The 19,361-nt window shown below is 35.7% G+C and overlaps 1 pseudogene; it reads right to left on the bottom strand.

Moving 5' to 3' along the window:
* Window positions 1-241: 241 nt before the first annotated feature.
* Window positions 242-696, bottom strand: LOC138380687 (small ribosomal subunit protein eS24 pseudogene; annotated as a pseudogene).
* Window positions 697-19,361: the final 18,665 nt, after the last annotated feature.

The following is a 19,361-nucleotide window of genomic DNA, read 5'->3' as shown; positions in this document are numbered from 1 at the left end:
ATGCTGGGAATTCCTCTGTAAAGCCACTCTTAGGCATATGATCATAATGAAAGAGAGTACAGATACATTCCTTTGTCTTGCCCATTGAATAGACTCAATAATTATCAAATTGAATTGGAGTTGAGAGTTGAAAGCATCAGCATTTTTCAGCTTGAAACGTTTTTACATGTAACAGACATTGTTATTTCCTTTTTTTTAAAAAAAGTTTTTAAGTTTATTAATCTTGTGAAAAATCCACACGATGGCTGCAGATAACGCTGCAGAATCTTTACTCCTTCAGCTGTTATCCAATCTCCAGCTCACTTTTTGCTAGCACCAACATTGGCCTTTGCAGTCCCCCTGACTTTCTTCATTCTGTTCTTGCCTTCCTTTCGCTGCTTTCTTGATGTCTTTCTCTTCTCTTACAGGCCATGCCTTGCAAACCTATGTTTGGGTTCATTTTTCTTTATATAATCCCAGAAATTGTAAATCATGCCAAAGCCAGTCAGTCGTCTTGCCGCCACCAAAGTGAGTTCTGAATCCAAATGTAAAGATGACATCTGGTGTCGTCTTGTACATTTTGGCTAGTTTTTCCCTAATTTCTGTCTTTGGTACTGTTGCCTTCCCAGGATGAAGGACATCCATGACCATTTGTTTCCTCTGAAGTAGTCGGTTCGTCATGAACTTCCTGGTTCAGATAGTTACCGTGTTGTTCATGGTGGTGGTGGACCCTCAAGCAGCCAAGGAGGAAAAACCATTGTTATTTTCTTACATCAATGCAAATTCCTCTTTTTGTGTGTGTACATGCCGAGGGTTAGCATCACAATTGATTTGAGCCAATTGGTGGCAAATCAGATTCTCTTTGCCAGTGATAGGTTTAAGGATGGACATGTGATTCAATCCTGTCTAATAAAACATAAGGGCAAGTGTGCTGGGGTTTATTGGCAAAACTTTTTCTCTTTAATAAAAAGAGGGAAAAAAAACAAGGAAAAAGTATATTTACTTTATGCTTTTGTTTTCTGTCCTAAAAGGACAGAAAGCTTGTAGCTACTGTAACCATTATGTAACAATAAGGTAGAAGGCCAAGAGAATTATAAACAAACTGACCTAACACCCTGAGATGATGGAATTGCTGAAACAACCTTTGAACCACTACCTCTGGATTTCTTATTAAATGAAAACATTAAATTCCTTTATTATTTAAGCTACTTACACTTGCAGCTGAATATATTCTACATGGAATACCATATAAATGCAGGGCCAGTGTTGTGCCAGAGCCAGCTCACGCTGGCTTGTGAGATGATTATGCCTATCTCTTCCCAATTCCATATTCAGTGACCTCAAGTTGGTAGCTTTAAGTCATCTATGGTGAGTACTCATACTACGGAATTAGGCCAAAGATGCATACCAGGGCTTTTTCCTCCAGAATGGTGATGGTTAAACACTTATCAGCAGCACACCACTGTGTGATTTACCTTACTCATACAGATAATGTAATAACAACTACTATGCTAGTTATCATATTTTTAAAGTGTACTTTAAATAGTAAATGGGTAATGAGTTAATATCAAGACATTTTTAAGTTGTGGAATGTTAGAACTAGAAAAGACTTCAGTAAATTTAAGATGAGCAAAATTAAATCTCAAGTGATTTTAAAACTAACCTAACGTTATATAACTAGTTAATAGCAGAGTCCAGTATAGAATTTGATTCTTTATTCCCATTTTAGTAATCTTTCCAGTATACCATAGTGCCATTATATTATTTATACAATAATAATAATTCTTTGCTTGCCAACATCAATCCTCAAATCAAAATAGTAAGCTAGTGAGATACTCAATTTCTCTGTGAATAGACCAGCCTAGTCTTGATAATGCATATGATAAAATATATTTAATTATGTATTATAAATTTTGGTCTGTTCTACAGAGATACAGACCTTGAGAAGGCTGACATATGGAAACTGTTAGCATGAGATTACCAGCTGCCAACAACCCTCAATCATCATTACTTATAGTAAGCCCCACTAAGTAACTAGATAATCAGAATTGAGCTTGGGCTGCCCAAGGACGATTCTCACCAAGAAGATCTGCTGCCCATATCCATTGTCCAAAGGCCAAAGGACTGTCAGTTGAAGTCTGATCTTCTTTGCTCAAGCAAAAATAGACAATCTTGAAAGATAAAAACTGCATTGTGATATGAAATGAATTCTTAAAGGATCTGGGCTGGATTCATGGGACAATGTAAGGCCAAATTCTGACAACTTAGGTTTGAAATAGCTAATAGCCAGCAAAGATCAGATATTGAAAATACACAGTATTAGAGTGCTTGTGGGAGCTTCACAGTGCTGGTGAAAATGAAAATTGGTACATTTCTGGGAAGTATAATAATTAGATAAATATACTGCATATCAACGACCTTAAAAATAATGATTTAAAAAATAAAGCTGTTGCAAAATTTTGATATGTTGACTGTGGGGTGATGTGTATAAGGGAGTTCATTTTACCAGTCTGTATTTTTGGGTACAGTTGAAATTTTTCATAAAATTTAAAGAAATGTTTATAATATTTGACTCAGGAATTCTAATTTTTGTGATCCATTTTAAGGAAGTAGCATAGATACAAAGATTAATGAACTTTAATTATAGAGTTGTGAAAATTAGAAACAAATTTCTAACAGCAGAAGAATGGATGAATAAATTATAATATAGCCATACAATGGAATGCAATGGAGCCATTAAAATAATATTTTGAAGAATAATAAAAAGAGAAAATACTCAAAATGTAATGTCAAATAAAAAAGAATACAGAACAGTACAGTCTATATGTGTGTGTATTTAGAAGATTGAAAGAAAATGCATTAAAATCAAGGTGATCTTAATGATTATATTATTCCTCTATTTTTCTGAATTTTCCAAGTTTTCTCTAATGAGCATTTATAAGCTTTTGAAATGAAAAATAATTTTTAAGTATAAAATCAATACATGATAATTTAAAAATAGAAAATACAGGGAAAAAGGAAGAAAATATGAAATACTTATATTTTAAAAATATATGTAAAACTTAAAAAACAGGAACAAAAATCCTTAAGTCTCTTGAAGGTAATTCTGACAATAAAGGGTATCTGTCTCAATTATCATTGAAGTTTAGAAGGGAAAACCATGTGCCCAAAGCATACACCCTCTGAGTAAGGGCCAAAGTAAACTGAATGACAATGATATCAAGGAGATGGGGAAGAAGAGAGAGAAGGATTTGAGAATTGAGTGTAAATGATTTCAGGAGCCATTTACCCTCTGTGTGAAGCTACTTGAGAGGAACAACAATGGGAAAAGGACTTAAAAGATTCTTGCTCTGTGTTCAGAACGCACTGTCCTCTCTGGAGTTCTTAATAAACTAAGTAAACAAATAAAGAGTGAAGAGAGTATTGTCCTAATAATTACTCTGTGACTCCCCAACTGTGTGTCTTTTAATATGAGAATGCACTGCAAGTAGGCCAAGTGAGGTTCAACCCAATTTATTTGAGTTATACCACAATCCCCAAACTTAAGACCTTGGTTGTCCCAAATATCTAGTTACATGGCTCTAGAAATCTGACTAATTTTCTCACATGACCTGAAAAGCCCTAGTCTAGAGCAGTGGTTGTCAACTTTTTTTCCCCTTTAGAAACATATGGAACACATACCCATGGTGTGCCCAGAGTTGAGACATTTCTCTAACTCCAATTCTTTCTCTCCAAATTCAGAAAGCAATTCTAATGAGTGTAATGTTATTTTAAAGAAACCCTTGACTGCACTTGAAAATGGTGATTAATGCACAAACTTTGGCTGTCTTTAATAGGCTCATCTCTTGGGTAGGGCAACTAGGGTAGCTACCTTGGGACTCATACTTGCAGGCAGGCCTGTGTAGGTGTTGTACCTTATTCCTTTTTGCCGAATGTAATTAAAATCACTTTCTGTCTATAATGATACACAAAGAGGCTTGTGAAAGTTGCAGACAGTGCAGCCTCCTTTCAAGTGAGATTATCTTGGGCAGGCAAGACAGGTTGAGTTGCCAGGCTCCAGCAGCCCTCTGGGGATGGCCTTGCTCTTTAACTTTTCTGAGGATCAAATTATAAATAATCTCACTTGAAAGAAAACTGCACTGTCTTTCATCTTAAATGGGCCCTTTTACCTTGAAATTAAAACTATGGGTCAGAGGAAAGTAGGAATTATGGCTGATATTTATTCATTCATTAACCAGTTATTTACTTAAACATTTACTATGTGCAGGCACTGTTCTAGGCTCTAGGGATTCAGGAGTGAATGGAGACAGACAAGATTGATCTCTACTTTCATGAGGCTCTCATTCTAGTGAGTGGAAATAGATTTCAGACAGGAAACAAAGCGTTATTGGTTCATTCGTTCTGTACATTCAATTCATTCATTTAGCTAACATGTACTAAAAATACCTAACATGTGCCAGGCATTCTAGGTGCTTTCACATAAATTATCTCTTTTAATTTTTACAATACTGTGCTCAAAAGTATATCATCTCCTTTTTGTAGATTCATAAATAACATAGGTCATTGTAGTAGTAAAAGATTAGAAGCAATATGTCCAATATAGGAAATTTGTTAAGTACATTATAGTAATTCATACAATAAAGTAATGTAGTATACAGCTATCATAAAGACCTCTTTGTGCCAATACGGAAAGTTGCCCAAGATAGAGTGTTAATTTAAAAAAAAAAAAAAAGCAAAATGCAGAACAGAGTTTAAAATCAGCTCTTGTTTATATTTTTTTTAAAAAAAGATATACAAATGCTTGTATATTAAAAGTATGAGAAAGGCTATGTAAATAATAGTGATCACTTCTGGAGAAAAGGACTAGCAATTTAGAATGGACAGAATGCTTACTTTTAATTATATATCCATCCTTTTGAAAGTCTGAAATGTTAACCACATGCATTGATTTTTTTCAGTTAAAACTCTTTTAATAATGTTTTTTAAAAGAATGTTTGGCCTTCTGTGACCTTTAGGGATATGATTGGCTTGTTCAGGGTTGGGGGAATTTAGTTCCAAGGTCTTCAGCTTGGGAATTAAGATAGGTAAATGTCATGTTAAAGAAAAATATATTAACTTGTATGCTTGTAGGTAAGTTGTGTGTGTTGTGTGTGTATGTGTGTGTATGTGTGTGTGTTCTGAAGGGCAGATAGGGTGCTGAGTCAAAACTGAGGATCCCAAGGTGAGTGGAATGATATGGGAAAGGTGCTAATGTTTCATTCTTTGTGTTTGCAGTACCTAGTGTAGTGTTGGGCACTAGTAGATAATAATGTTTATTAAAAGCATGTAAGATTATCTGCAGATATTGGGATTGAGAATGCAAACCAGGTGATTTACATGAAGTTAAAGCAGTTTCTGGAGTTTGTAATATGGTGTGATCATCCTGGCTGAACGAAGATGCAATGGAAAACGTGGTTCAGAATATAGATTACTCAGTTCCTTCTTATCCCCACTGGGAAGGCATATCCCCCAAGTTTGCTGATTTGGAAAATCCTTATTTTTGCAAGGACTGAATTCCCTTGCTTGCTATTTATCAGCATTCTGCTGACAAGTCTTGTTCCTTCTCTGTCCTTAGCCCTTTTTTTTGTTTTTCTTGTTAAAAGATCTATTTTTAAAAAATCAGTTCAGTAGCCCAACTATTTCAAAATCTCATTTCATCTCATTTGTCATTTATTAATGGGCCTCTTTTCTCTCCAGTGCTTCTTATCCCCCAGATATATTTGAGGAAACTCTTTTAAATCCCAGGGGCTGTTACATCACTATTTCTTTTTATTGCCTTTAAAAAAAAAATCAGACTCAGACTTTAATCACTCTATGTATTATCCCCCCGGCCCCACTTTTCAATTTCAAGTACTTTTTTTTCCCTTCTAAATCTAGAGCTGAGAAAAACCTCTAGTGAGTCCAGCTGGATGTATTTTTATTTTGAGAAATTTATCAGATGAATTATAATTTATTACTGTTTACCTCTAGATTATTTGAGGATAGTCTGGTCTTTTTAATCTAACAATTTCCTATATCTTCTTTCATTAGGGTACACAAAGATGCAGATTATTTTGTGGACATTTCGTATTTTCCCCTAATTTTGATTTGCTATTGGTTTCTTAATTTTTAAAAATAGGCTCATTTGGAACCCATTTTTAATAAATCCTGCCTTCTAAACATATCCCTTGCATGTGTTCAGTTCTAAGGGCCATTTTAATGTTCTCCTCTTGCTTTTTAGTATTCATTTGGTGCTATTGAACAGCAGTCTCAAGAAAACAAAAAAGCCTTTGCTATCAGAACAGAAGAAAGAACATTAGGTTCAGAGTCAGGAGTCCACCCTTAAGTTTTCTGCCTCATACTTTATTTTATTTTATTTTTTTGGATTCAGGCTTTTCCTATCCTTCTTTCCCCACCTAGAATCAATCATCTTCCCTCTCTTCTTATCTAATATTGAAAAAATAAATAAGAAATTTTGCAAAGTAATATGAATGCCTATAAAAAAGGCATTATGTAAATGTTCAGTATTATTATGCTGGAATTTTGCCTTTACTCTCTATGCAAAAGGATAAAATTTAGATTACTATTAGCTCCTTTCAACCTCAAGTCCAAGGAGGTTCAGTTACCAAAATACTAGGAGAATGATATTTTGGGATTTTGGTTCTTATATGGTAGGGCCCACAGCAAAGCTCCAAGATATCACTAGATTTATGACATTGTTTAATGGTGATTACTGTCATTATTATTATGTTTGCCTTCTTGGGAGAGGCATGGAAATGGAGGGAATTGAGATCAGAATGGTCTGTCTTTGCTTATTTTGCTTTGATGAGGGAAAAGGCAACAGAGGAGTGAGTCCTGACTGAGGTCCAAATTGTCCAAATAGCTCATTTACACGTGAGAGGGGGAAAAAAGATAGAAAGATGTTGCATAATGCAATGAAATTTGTTTAAATATCAACACAGTGTATGTAGGATATAAGGGTATGTATTGCCTCCAGAGTCACTAGAAAGTACAAGGTAATACTAGACATTCCTAGATGCAAAGGAGTTAGTATCCTACATGGAGCAATTTAAGGGCACATGAAAGCCCAGTTAGCCTCAAAATATCTCTTGCTTCCTGAGTGCCACAGTTTGAAATCTCTAGCATGAGAATCACTCCATTAAATTGCATTTGTAATCAATTATTCTATTTGGAGCCTCTGCATAAGACTAGGAGCCCCTGCATAAGACTAGGTGCTTACATTTAATGCATCTAGCAACTATTAATAACTTGCTGTAAATATTGATTGATTCTCAAACCTATGTAGCAAAGATGACTTTTAGATGGGGTCTTGAAGGAGGTATAAGGGTCACAAAGTCAAATGCCCTGTGCAATTAATATAAATGTGTGAAGTAGACTGGATACAACAAAATAGGTGCTAAGCTGCTTTTGTTACTAGGTAAGAGTAATATCTACTTCATTAACTGTTATAGGACCAATGAAATGGCCAAAGAAAATATATATAGGGCTCTATAGAAATCCTTGGCCACCAATTTGAGACCCTTGATTTAAATACATGGAAGAAGGATAGTGAAGTATTACAGATTAAAGGAGTAATGTGGAAAAAAAAATCACCATGACTTGCATGTTATCTAAGAGAACTCTATGGGCATTTATTAATTTATCACGGAGATTGGCAATATTTCAGAAGCAGGGGTTTAAGAAATGACCTCTCTTCTTTTGAAGAGATAGAAACTGGTAGAGCAAGATCTCATAGCCTAGAGTGAGCAAAGGGCATGTTAATGGCTCAAGGGTTCAGGAATATTTCCTATAAATATTTCACTATTAATGCTAACACAGTCTTTTTTAAAATGCAGATGTCTATCAGAAAAATTTAAATCAGATCACCTTGTATAACCTAGCTGAGATTAACTCCAAAGAGGGAATAGAAAATTATATGGGGGAGGGAAGTTTAGAGTTTAAGGATTGGGTGGAAGTCAAAATCATAGGTAGGTGTCAGTGCTCTGGCAGGCTGAAGGAGTTGAGGAAGCCTGCAGGTAGTGGGGGTGGATACTGCAGGAGAGGGAGGAGGGAGGCTTTGTCTACTGTGCAGTTTTGCCTAGGGCAGCTAATTGCTTGTGCCAAGAAAATTGCCTATGGAAGCCTTGGGCAATATGCAGTAGCTTTTCCCTGATGCCTAGTTTATCAGGTTAAGTTGAAATTTGGTGGGGAGAAGGGGGAAATGATGAGCTGAAAGAATTCATGAGCCAAAAGAAACCTCAAAGGTCACCAACGTTTTTAGCAAAGAATCTCTAATGTTAAGAGAGGTAACTCAATCTCCCAGGAATCTGGGGACTTAGCCCAAAGTAACGCACTACAAGTGAAAATATCTTTGAAATCTCTTGGTTTATCTTAAAACTTTGCATAAATTTTGCGTTGATTCAATGTAACTATGTTTGTTTTAATACAAAAAGATTTTAAATTACCACACCAAGATCACCAATCTCTAAATAAAATTGTCTAAGGCCCGACCTCTGATGTATAACATGGCTTGTTGAAGACATGTAGCTAGTAAGGGCCAGAGATAGAATAAGAGTTAAGATCTCCTGACCACTCTGCCCTATGTTAGCTATGAACCAATGAAGATGAGCAGCAACAGTACAAGATGATGATGACAGTGAGTGCCTGGGGAGGAGAGTACTAAAACAGAAAGTGGAAGGGTTCTTTGCTTGTAATTTTTACTAGGATTGACTCTGATGTGAATTTAAAAAGTATAGGAAGGGGCTGGGCATAGTGGCTCACACCTGCAATCCCAGCACTTTGGGAAGCCAAGACAAGGAAGATCTCTTGAGCCCAGGAGTTCAAAGCTACAGTAAACTGTGATCATACCATTGCACTCTAGCCTGGACAACAGAGCAAGACCCTGTCTCAAAAAACAAAACAAAAAAGCAAGGGAAGGGATCTAATATTCATTGAGTCTACATTATGCGCCCACTCTTTGTACTGAACACCTTATCTTTATCTCTTAATTTTAATAGCAAATTAAAATTGTGAAATAAGTTACCACCATCATATAATACAGGATGAAAAAATCCTGAGCTTAACAAATTTGCCTATTGCTTTCTCAGCTGGTAAGAGGTAGAGTTAGAATTTGAATCCAGGTGTGTCTGACTAGGCTGCACTGCCTCTTTTCCACAGCAAGGTTCTATACAAGATGCTTTAAGGAATATAAATAAGGAGCTGATTAGGGGTATAAACCAGGAGCTCGATTGTCTTGTTCTTGGAGCTTATAGTCTAAAGAAGGATCTCCTTAATTAATTAACTGGTCATTTTAGCTTTCTACTTAATGCCCCAATCTGGTAAAGAAGTGGATGGATCACTCACAGCCACAAAAATTGGAAGATATTCTCAGTGCTCATAAAATCTTTAAAAAAATTTAGGTGATGTGCCATATATGGCCAAAGTCCTTTTTATTAATCCTTTATAGCTTTGCATAGCATGTAAAACAATGTTCCCAAACTGTCTTAAGATATTATTAGGTTCAGGAAAAACAAAACCCAAAAACCTGTTGTTAGCAATATTTTCTCCAAAAGTGCATTAAAAAATATATATGTAAGAAAAATACTAAGCACATTTCTCTTGTTCTTATTATGCAAAAGTCTATCTTTAAGGAACGGTGCACAACCTGAAGAGCAAAAGAAGTTTCATGTATTACCTGAAGGATAAATGACTGGTGCTCAATTTGTTCGTCAATTCAGAGTCAGGACTTACCATTTTACCAGCTTATTCTAAACTTTGATGTATGTCGACTATTCCATGATCTTCAGTCTTTATTATGCATATTTGTGATGTAGATCAAATTTTGATTATGTTTTACAGCACTTATATTTTCCTTGAGACCATTTTCACTGTCCTCATGCCTGTTGTATTTCATGCCTATTATATTTCATAAAATAATGTTGATTTTTCATCACGTTATAAAGTGTTTTGAAGTCAAACATATTTGGGAAATACTGATCCAAAACTTGCTGCTAAGTTGGTACCATGCTTTGCTTACCAGTTTCTCAAAGGATATGCTAATCTTATTGATTTGGTTTCCTACTTTTTGAACTTTTGTTACGTGATAAGATGGATCTACAGTGTCCAATGCACATACATCTGCAATGTTAAATGCACATAGATTTAATACACATAGATGCACTTTTCTTTCACATTTGATAAGGAGAAATATATAACCAGAGTGGTTAAAGAAGTAATTATTATGTTATATGTATTTTAATACAATAAAAATGCAACATGGTGATAATGGTACATAAGGAAGAACATAAACTTATAAATTGCAAAAAATAATATTTTTGATGTCATAATCATATATAAACAATAAATAATATTTTATTAGTACAAGGAAAAAACATAACCAGGAGCTAAATGTTCCACAGGATCTAAAGAAGAAATAAACTCATGAGGCTATTTACATAGAATTAAGTAAAAACTGGACTTTAATTTTTATGAGAAAATCATTCGTTGGTGTGTTTGCAGCAGTTGATATAGTGTCTGACACATAGTAGGTGTTCAAGGTATATTTTTTGAATGAATAACAAGATTATTTCAGCTCTGGAGCTCTTTTCTTAGTGGCCCATTTAATCTGTTTACTTCCTAGAGCAAGTTACATAACTTGTACCCTTAGAACATAGTGAGGCTAAACCAATATGATTATAAAATTCTTGGTAATACCACATTGAAACACAAAAGGTTGTATGTGACAGTATATATGAGTAAAAAATATTTTTAGGAAGCTTTATTTAAAAAATCATTTAAGGACTTTTATTACCACATTTGGATGAACCATATAAAATTGGCATTTTTTGTAGGCCAAAAATTGGCGAATTCATATGGTTTGATCTTATCTTATAAATTACTGGCTAGTGTGTGCCTTCAGTTTCAAGTGATAGAAACATTCAGACTAAGGTCATTAAATATGGAATGTCTGATTTTGAATCAAAAGTGTAGTTTATTATATCGCAAACAAGAAGCTGTACAATTAATCAAAGTATGTACCTAAACTATCAATACAGTTTTGCCATCTTAAAGGTAGCTTGTTTATGCCAGCAGTGAAGAAACCTGGAGAGTGAGTGGTGATGAAATCACAAAAGGTGTTTTCCACAGCTTCTGAGAATTGACTATTTTTCCTTGCAAGAAGTAGTCCAAAGCCTGGAAGAAGGGGAAGTCAGTTGGTGGAAGGTCTGGTGAAAATGGTGGACGAAAGAGACTTTCCAAGTCCAGCCTCTGTAGTTTGAGCAGCATCATTTGTGCAACATGTGGTAGAGCCCGTTGTCTTGCAAGAGGATTGGCCTGTCTCTATTGACCAATCTCGGCTGCTTAATCAAAAGCATCCTCATCATGTTGTCCAACTGGTTTCTGTAGACATCCACTGTAATCAGTTGATCAGATTTCATGAAGCTGTAGTGGATAATATCAGCACTAGACCACCAAACAGACACCATTAGCTTTTTTTGATGAATATTCAGTTTTGGGTTGTGTTTCAGCACTTCATCTTTATCCAACCCCTATGCCGAATGCTTGCGATTGTCAAAAAGAATCCATTTTTTATCACACATAACAATATGAGGTAGAAATGGTTCTCCTTTATGTCGTGATAGTAAAGAAAGGCAAGCTTCTAGATGATTTCTCTTCTGACACTCATTTAATTCATGTGGAAACTATCCAGCTTCTTTATCTTGACGATTTGTTTCAAATGGTCCAATATATTGGAATAGTAACGTAAAACCTGACTGCTAATTTACACTTAGGATGAGAAGGATTGGCTTCCTACTACAGCTTTCAGTTCATCGTTATATACCTTAGTCTCAGGTCACCCACGTGGATCATTTTCAAGATTAAAATCACCAGAACGGAACTTCTCAAACCATCAACGTACTGTGCATTCATTAGCCACATCCTTCCCAAACACTTCATCAATATTTCGAGCTGTCTGTGTGCCATTGGTTCCACAACAGAATTCAAATTCAAAAATAACACAATTTTTTTACTTATCCCTGGTTTCACAAAAGTTGCTCTAAAAAAATTTGAAAGATAATCACACGCCAAAATGTGTGTTTGAAAGACTGAAGATGTACCTTCACAATAACCATAAAGCAAGAAGTGTTAAAGTGAAATGTCAGAGATATCTACTGTCAAACTTAGTACTTATGGAAATCGGGCATTTCATACTTAATAACCTAAATCCTGTTCATTAAAAGGGCTCGTCTTTGCTTCCAAATGTCAGAGACTGAAAAGTGATCCCAGTAATCAGAACAAATATTATAGCACCTTCATTAAAATGTGTGAAGCTGACACCTTTACTACTAAATTTTATGATTAATCACAAATCTCCTCCAGAGACTGTGGAATGACCATCTGAATGTATTGTAAGACTTAATGGTCTTTGTATTGATTACTTAACGCATAGCAATTCCTTCTATTTCTGATGTTAAAACAAGCACTCACAATTATTATGGTTAAAAGAATGGTAAAGTAATTTATTTCATAATTTAAAATATAATAAATGGATATATAATCTGTTTTTAAAAATATTGCCAACAATGATAAAAGGCAGGGACATTAATATTGGTCATTTCATTATTTGAATAATTTTAGATCACTAGATGATTACAAACATTTAAATGGCCTCCAGAGCCACAGTAGTGACCATGGGGAGAGTCCAACACAGGAAATATAATAACTTTTTGCTTCTGTCATTATACATGATACCTTTAGCTACTTGTGGACACTGCCACAAGAGAAATCTCAGAGAAAAAAAATCTTCAAAGCTGAGAAGTATAAAGGAGTGAATTAGAGAGATGCAGACTGCTACTCCTACCTTCTAGCTTGTAACCATTATTCCCCTTTTCTTCTCCCAGTCTCTGCTTAGCAAGGGAAGGTTTAGGCTCAGATCACACAAGAATGGCCAGTTACTTAGACTTGCTAGTAGACTATTTCAGTGTTAGTGGGAGGAGTGAGTGGGTGATGCACTACATTTTGGTCACTGTAAAACATTCCAGACATTTTCTATGCTTATATTTACATATACATTTAAAAAAAATAGTACCATATGGCATATCCTGCATCATAGCCTGTTTTTTAAAAATTAAAAATGTATATATTATGAACTTCCTTTTTCATCATTATTTTTATACAACATTCTTTTTTAGTGTTTCTTAAAATTCTGTTGTACATGTGGTGCTCCACAACTTATCCAACCAATCCTCTATTGTTGGTCACTAAGTTTTAAAAATTCATTTCTTCACTATTAGCAACATTGCAACTAAATCTGAACATAAATCCTTAACTCTTTCTTTAGGATAAAATCCTAGCAGTAGAATTTGGTGGTTGACAATGAGTATTTTGAATGATTTCCTGGAGAAAACATTTAGCTCCCAAGGGCAGAGATATGGATGACATCACAGGTAGTAGGGTGGACCTTTTCACACTGGGGGAGCTTCTGAAGAGAGTCCAGCCTAGACAGTTTAGAGATATGAATTAGATGTTAGAAACATATATTTGCCACCTTTCACTTAGATAATTATTTTAAACTATGGCCAAAAAGGTAGAGCGAGGAAATCTGAAGGTACATTTTTTCAGTATTTGTTATGTATCAGACAGTGTTCTAAGCACTTTTCATGGATTATTTCACTCTAGTCCTACCATAACTCAAGAAGTAGGTAAGGAATGGAGGCAAGGAAAGCTAAACAACTTTCCCAAAGTCCCACATCTAGTACTATATATGGCAGAGCCCAGAGCCATCTGTGCTCTTAACACCTGTGCATTGCTGCTTCCCATCCAATACACTGGCTGCTTAGCAGACAAGCTGGGAAAGCCCCAGAATGAAAGAGTCTACAGTGCACATGATATATTTGTAAACTCTACTTTTATATTTTTCAAAAGTTTTAATTTGTTACCAATGCCACATTCTTTCTTGCTAGATACCATGATTGTAACCTTAAAGTATTTTACTATTTGCCACTCATCATGGATAAGTCATTCTTTAAAAAAAAAAAATCTATGTTAATTGTAAGGTACTACATCAACTGTTGCTACAGTTTAATTACTAAATTCTGATAGTTGGTGTAAGTAAACCATTCATTTTGTATGATTTTTTACTAGATCAGGACATTGTTGAATTCTTATTGAATAAATTCGTTATGTTACAATTAGCCTAAAAGTCAATTAGGGATACACAGATAGTAACAGGGAACATTATGGAACTGTTCTTTCTAGGAAGAAATGCTGTATAGGTTTTGATTTTCACATAGTACATAAAAATGTTTACTCTAAATAAATACATGATGGTGTTCAAATCAATATATTCTTCAGAAAACATGGACCCCTATAATACTGTCTCCTCCTTTAAAAATGGCTGAAGACATGCACACATTGATATTGAAGTGTTACTCAAGACACACTTGAGTAAATGAGTGTTTATTTGTATAGTGATCAACTGAAACAGATGTTTTCCTTGTCCCCATTGCTGCTTGCTCCCTCTTTCTTCAAAATTCTGAGCTCCTTTTAAGATCCAATGATGAGCACAGCACAGTGGTTAAATGCATGGATTCTGGAGCCAAACTACCCAAGTTCCAATCTAACTCTGCCATTTCTAGCTGTATGACCTGGAGAGTTCCTTAGCTTCTCTGTGCCTTAGTCTCTTCATCTGAATCTCCAAACCAAAATCTCCACATTTGACTGCTCCTCAGATCTGTAGATCTGTATGTGCAATTGCCCAATTGATATCTCAGCTTGATTGCTTAACAGGCCTCTCAAACTTAACATCACCAAATAGAGCCTGCCTCATCCCTACTTTCCCTGACATGTAAATGGCAACACCACTCAGACTTTACTCAAACCAAAAATCTAGGAGTTATCCTTGATCCTTATTTTTCCCTCACTCCCACACCCAATCCATCAGTGAATCTTGTCACTTTTACCTCCAAAACAAATCTCAAATTTGCCCACTTCCACTACCACTGCCTTATCCAAGCCACATTATCTCATGTCTGAGCTCCTGCAATGGTTGCTTTACTGGTCTCTGTTCTTCCACTCTTCTCTAAAATCAAATATCCCTACAGCAAGATTGATTATTTAAAAGCATAGATTATATTAGTTATTCCCTTACTCCAAATCTCCCAATGGCATCTCATCACATTTAGAATAAAAGCTGAACTCCTTAATCTGGCCTTCTAAATCTTGCAAAATTGGATGCTTGCAGTGTTTCCACCAAATTCATGTCCCCTTGAAACTTCAGAATGTGACCTTTTTTGGAAATAGGATTTTACAGATGTAATTAGGTTGAGACCATATTGGATTTGGGGGTACCCTGAATTGAATGAGTAGTGTCCTTGTAAGAAGAGGAAAGGACACACAGAGACAGGAAATATAGAAAAGATGGCCATGTGAAGACAAAGGCAATGATTGAAGTGATGCAGCTACAAGACAAGGAATACCAAGGATTGCCAAGAGCCACCACAAGCTAGGAAGAAGCAAGGAAAGATTCTCCCCTAAAGCCTAGAGCTTTTGGAGGAAGTGGGCCATGCTGACACCTTGATTTCACATTTCTAGCGTCGAGAACTGTGAGAGAATATGCTTATGTTGTTTTAAGCCACCGACTTTGCGATATTTTGTCATAGCAGCTTTAGGAAACGAATGCACGTGCATTTATAACTCTCCAGCTTCAACTCTATTGCCCTCCCCTTGCTCTCTACCCCTCTAGTCACACTGCTCTCCCTCTGTCCTTGGTGTTGGAACACCAAGCTTGTTCCCATTTTAGGGCTTTTGCACTAGTTTTTCCCTCTATTTGGCATACTCATTCCCAATCTTTGCGTGGATCCTTCTTGTCACTGAGATCTAGCTTAAAGTCACTCTTTTAGACAGATCTTTCTCAACCACCCATTCTGAAGTAGCCCCTCAGAACTCTCTATCACATCATTCTATTTTATTTGTCTGCTTTGCACTTAAGACAGTGTGTTGTTTCTTCTTCATTTATGTATTTATGGAGTCTGTTGTTATCCCCTCAATACACACGTGCACACACTCCCCACATACTTATACATTCACTAGAACTGCACTGTCCAAAGCAGTAGCTACTAGCCACATGTGGCTATTTAAATATAAATTTAAATTAATTAAAATTAAATAAAACTTAAAAACAGAGTTTCCAGGCTGCAATAGCCACAATTCCAAGTGCTCAGTAGCCACGTGTGATAGTGGATGCCATAATGGACAGCGTAGATATAGAACATTTTCATCATTGCAGAGGTTCCGTTATACAGTGCTGCTCTAAAATATAAGCTTCAGGAAAAGAGGAATCTTGTATCCTAAGTACTTTGAATTTGTCTGGTACACAACAGATGCCAAGTATGTCTTAAATGAAGAATGAATGGGGTTTCAAGAAAAACATTGCGCGTTAATGTGAATGAACTTTGTCAAAGTAAATGCCCATTATTTCTATTGGAAAGCAATATGGCTTTTGAGGGAAGATGACTTCGGTTCATCTGGGCAGAGTTTCTATAACCACATTTGTCATTGATTATTCTTTTTGTTTGTTTACTCAATAAACACTCAAAAATAGATCTGATTGCAAAGAAGACTTCAACAAATTCTCTCAACCTGAGTGATGGCTTTTTTGGCTTATAAATAAAAACTTTTAGTGGGGATCCATTGAGAAGTGGAAGGAGGGCAGGTAGGGGTGTGGGTTGAATATTGTCTTCTGTGCAGCATAGCAGTTGCTCGAGATGTCTAAAGAGACAGCGTTATCAATCTCACATCTTTAGTAATCACTTCTCTGTGCTTTGATTAATGTGGGTGTAAAATGTGTCTGATGTAGCAGCATGTGTCTGAAGCATTCTGAGACAAGAAGAGTCAAAAAGTATTTTAATTTTAAAAATGAACTTTAGGTGAAAAAGGAATAGGATTACTTCATATAAAAGGTAAAATAACTATATTACTGCATGAGAAGAAAAATCATGGAAATACATCTTTGTCAGACCTGGAGGAAAAACAGAGCCAGTATGTTTTTAAATCATTAAATCTTGGTTATTAAGTGTCCTGTTATGTTTTCAAATCATGACAATGAGGGTAAGATTTTTATTTTTCTCTTCCATCCCATTCCTCTATTTTAATACTCAGACATATGTCAAAGCTGTTAAAAGGAAACTCATTGATTATCTAATGGAAAATTATTATTCATTAGTAATGAAGAATTATTACTTCAAGAGAACCTTTGATTAAAAAGGTATGGACTGACAAATAATCTGAAGACTGGTTCTGAATGGGTGAACTTGAATAATATTTAGTCAAACTTATTCATTTCCTATTACAAAATTGACCACAGAGTGGGATTAGGGCACTGTAGAACTACAGTAATCACAACGTGGTCTGAAACACTGTTAGATGCTCCATGCACTATTACATAATTAAAATATAATATTTATATATAATAACATTTATGGCTTTAGAATCATTGCTGATATTTTTACATGGAATTGAAATAGAGGAAAATATAGGAAACTAGATAGAATAAGACTTCTTTGCTGTGAAATAGAATAAAGAAGGATGTGTACGTGTATGTGTGTCTGTGTGTGTATGTGTGAGAGAATGAAAGGGAAAGAGAGGAATAAAAAATTAGAAATTATGGGAGTATGTCAAAAAATAGAACCTTAATAGAGTTTAGAAAGTTTGATTGACACTCTAGGTGATTTTCTCTAACTCTTCAAGAAAGATATCTCAGCATTTCTGTGCTGTGTTCAGTGACCAGAGGCCCATGAATGATAAAGATGCTCTGATAGAAGTGAGTTACATCATTGCCACTGGGGTTCTGGTGAGAGGCAAAAAAGGAGCATGAAGGTGGTAGCTCGATAATTCTTGGAATCTTGATGAACAATGCCTTGGTTAAAGTGACTCAATTTCAGATTCATCAATGTAGGAAAGAGAGAAGTCCTTTGGCCATGGACAAAAACAATGAGGAAACAGGAATGTCTTGTCTGGGGGTTCCTCGGCACAGTCCACCTTTTCCAGAAAGTGTGTCTCCTCTGCTGGAGTCAATATCTGTTCAGGGAAGTCACTGCATTTTCCCTTGTTTTGTGTGTTTTTCTGCCATGAATGTAAGAAGAGAAGACAGTGAGGACAGCAGAACCAGGCAGGAAGGGATAGGAAAAAGAAGGGAGGGAAAAATATGGCAATAAGGAACATTTATGAGGATTCTAGAGAGGCCTGGAAATCAAGATCCCCCAGAATCCTGCTTATAAAAGGTAATCTGGTTTACATGTATTTAAATGATTGATAGATATATAATAACTTATAAAAATATGCTCCCCATAAAAAATCAAATGTCAGCCCCTCCTGTGTGCAATTGAAAGAACTCCATTCCTTTCTCCTTTGAACATTTAAAGAGGGCATGGATAAACAAAGCCTGGCTTTTGGCAAGAGAGGGGAGCTGGGATGGAGATATATGGGGGTGGGAAATAGAAGAGGAAAGAGAGAAGACAGATGCTTCTGCCAGGGGTGCTTCCCAGGAGTCTCCTTAAATGTTTGGGGCAGTTGAAGAACTGAGTTTATGTTTTGATTTGGCCCCATGGCTCCTCTTCTAGACTTGAAAATAGTTTGAGCTCTGAGCAGAAATCACAGCTTTATGGAGTCCACTCTACCTCCATTTTTCTTCCTCCTATTTATTGCTCCTTCCTTCTTTCTTCCCAATTCTTTTTAATGGGTGTACAGAGAAGGAAGTTGCTGTGGCAGCTCTTATCTTGATTCTTTCTGTCTTTGAAATCCAGCTTCTTATCCCAGGAAAAGCTTTGAGGACCCTACAGACTCCTGGTCGTATTTTCTCTCTGCCAAGCACTCACTGTGCCTGGAAGTTGAAAGAAGGAAAAGGATTAATGGCATTATTTTGCTGACTCCGTTTTAATTCAACCCTGAACCAAAAGGTAGATAGGAAAACAGTAAAGAAATAAAGGTTGGGCAAATAAATAACTGTTCTGTTTTTGAGAAAATCTTTTGATGACAATTCTCAAATTAGATAAGTAGGATTAGCACTTTGTTTCATAAGCCATCTGTCACTGTAAGTTCAGTAAATCAAATAGCAGATATAAAAGTCTCTAAGTGATATGTTATTCTACAAATGATAAGAACAATAGCTGTCATTTGGGAATTGCAGAAATTGGAAATTGGGCTGAGAAGAATCACTATACTGATGGTCTGGTTGCTCCATCCTAAAATCTAGTCACCAGACCAATATCCCTTAAATTTCTTTTATCATTTCAGTTCCCTATTCTAGATATTTCAGCCTCTCTCTATTTCAAATATTTTCTGTCTTTCTACACACTTTATTCTAAACT

Source organism: Eulemur rufifrons, chromosome 2 (assembly GCF_041146395.1).
Source record: "Eulemur rufifrons isolate Redbay chromosome 2, OSU_ERuf_1, whole genome shotgun sequence".
Taxonomy (NCBI): Eukaryota; Metazoa; Chordata; class Mammalia; order Primates; family Lemuridae; genus Eulemur; species Eulemur rufifrons.
This window is presented reverse-complemented; position numbering and strand designations above follow the sequence as displayed.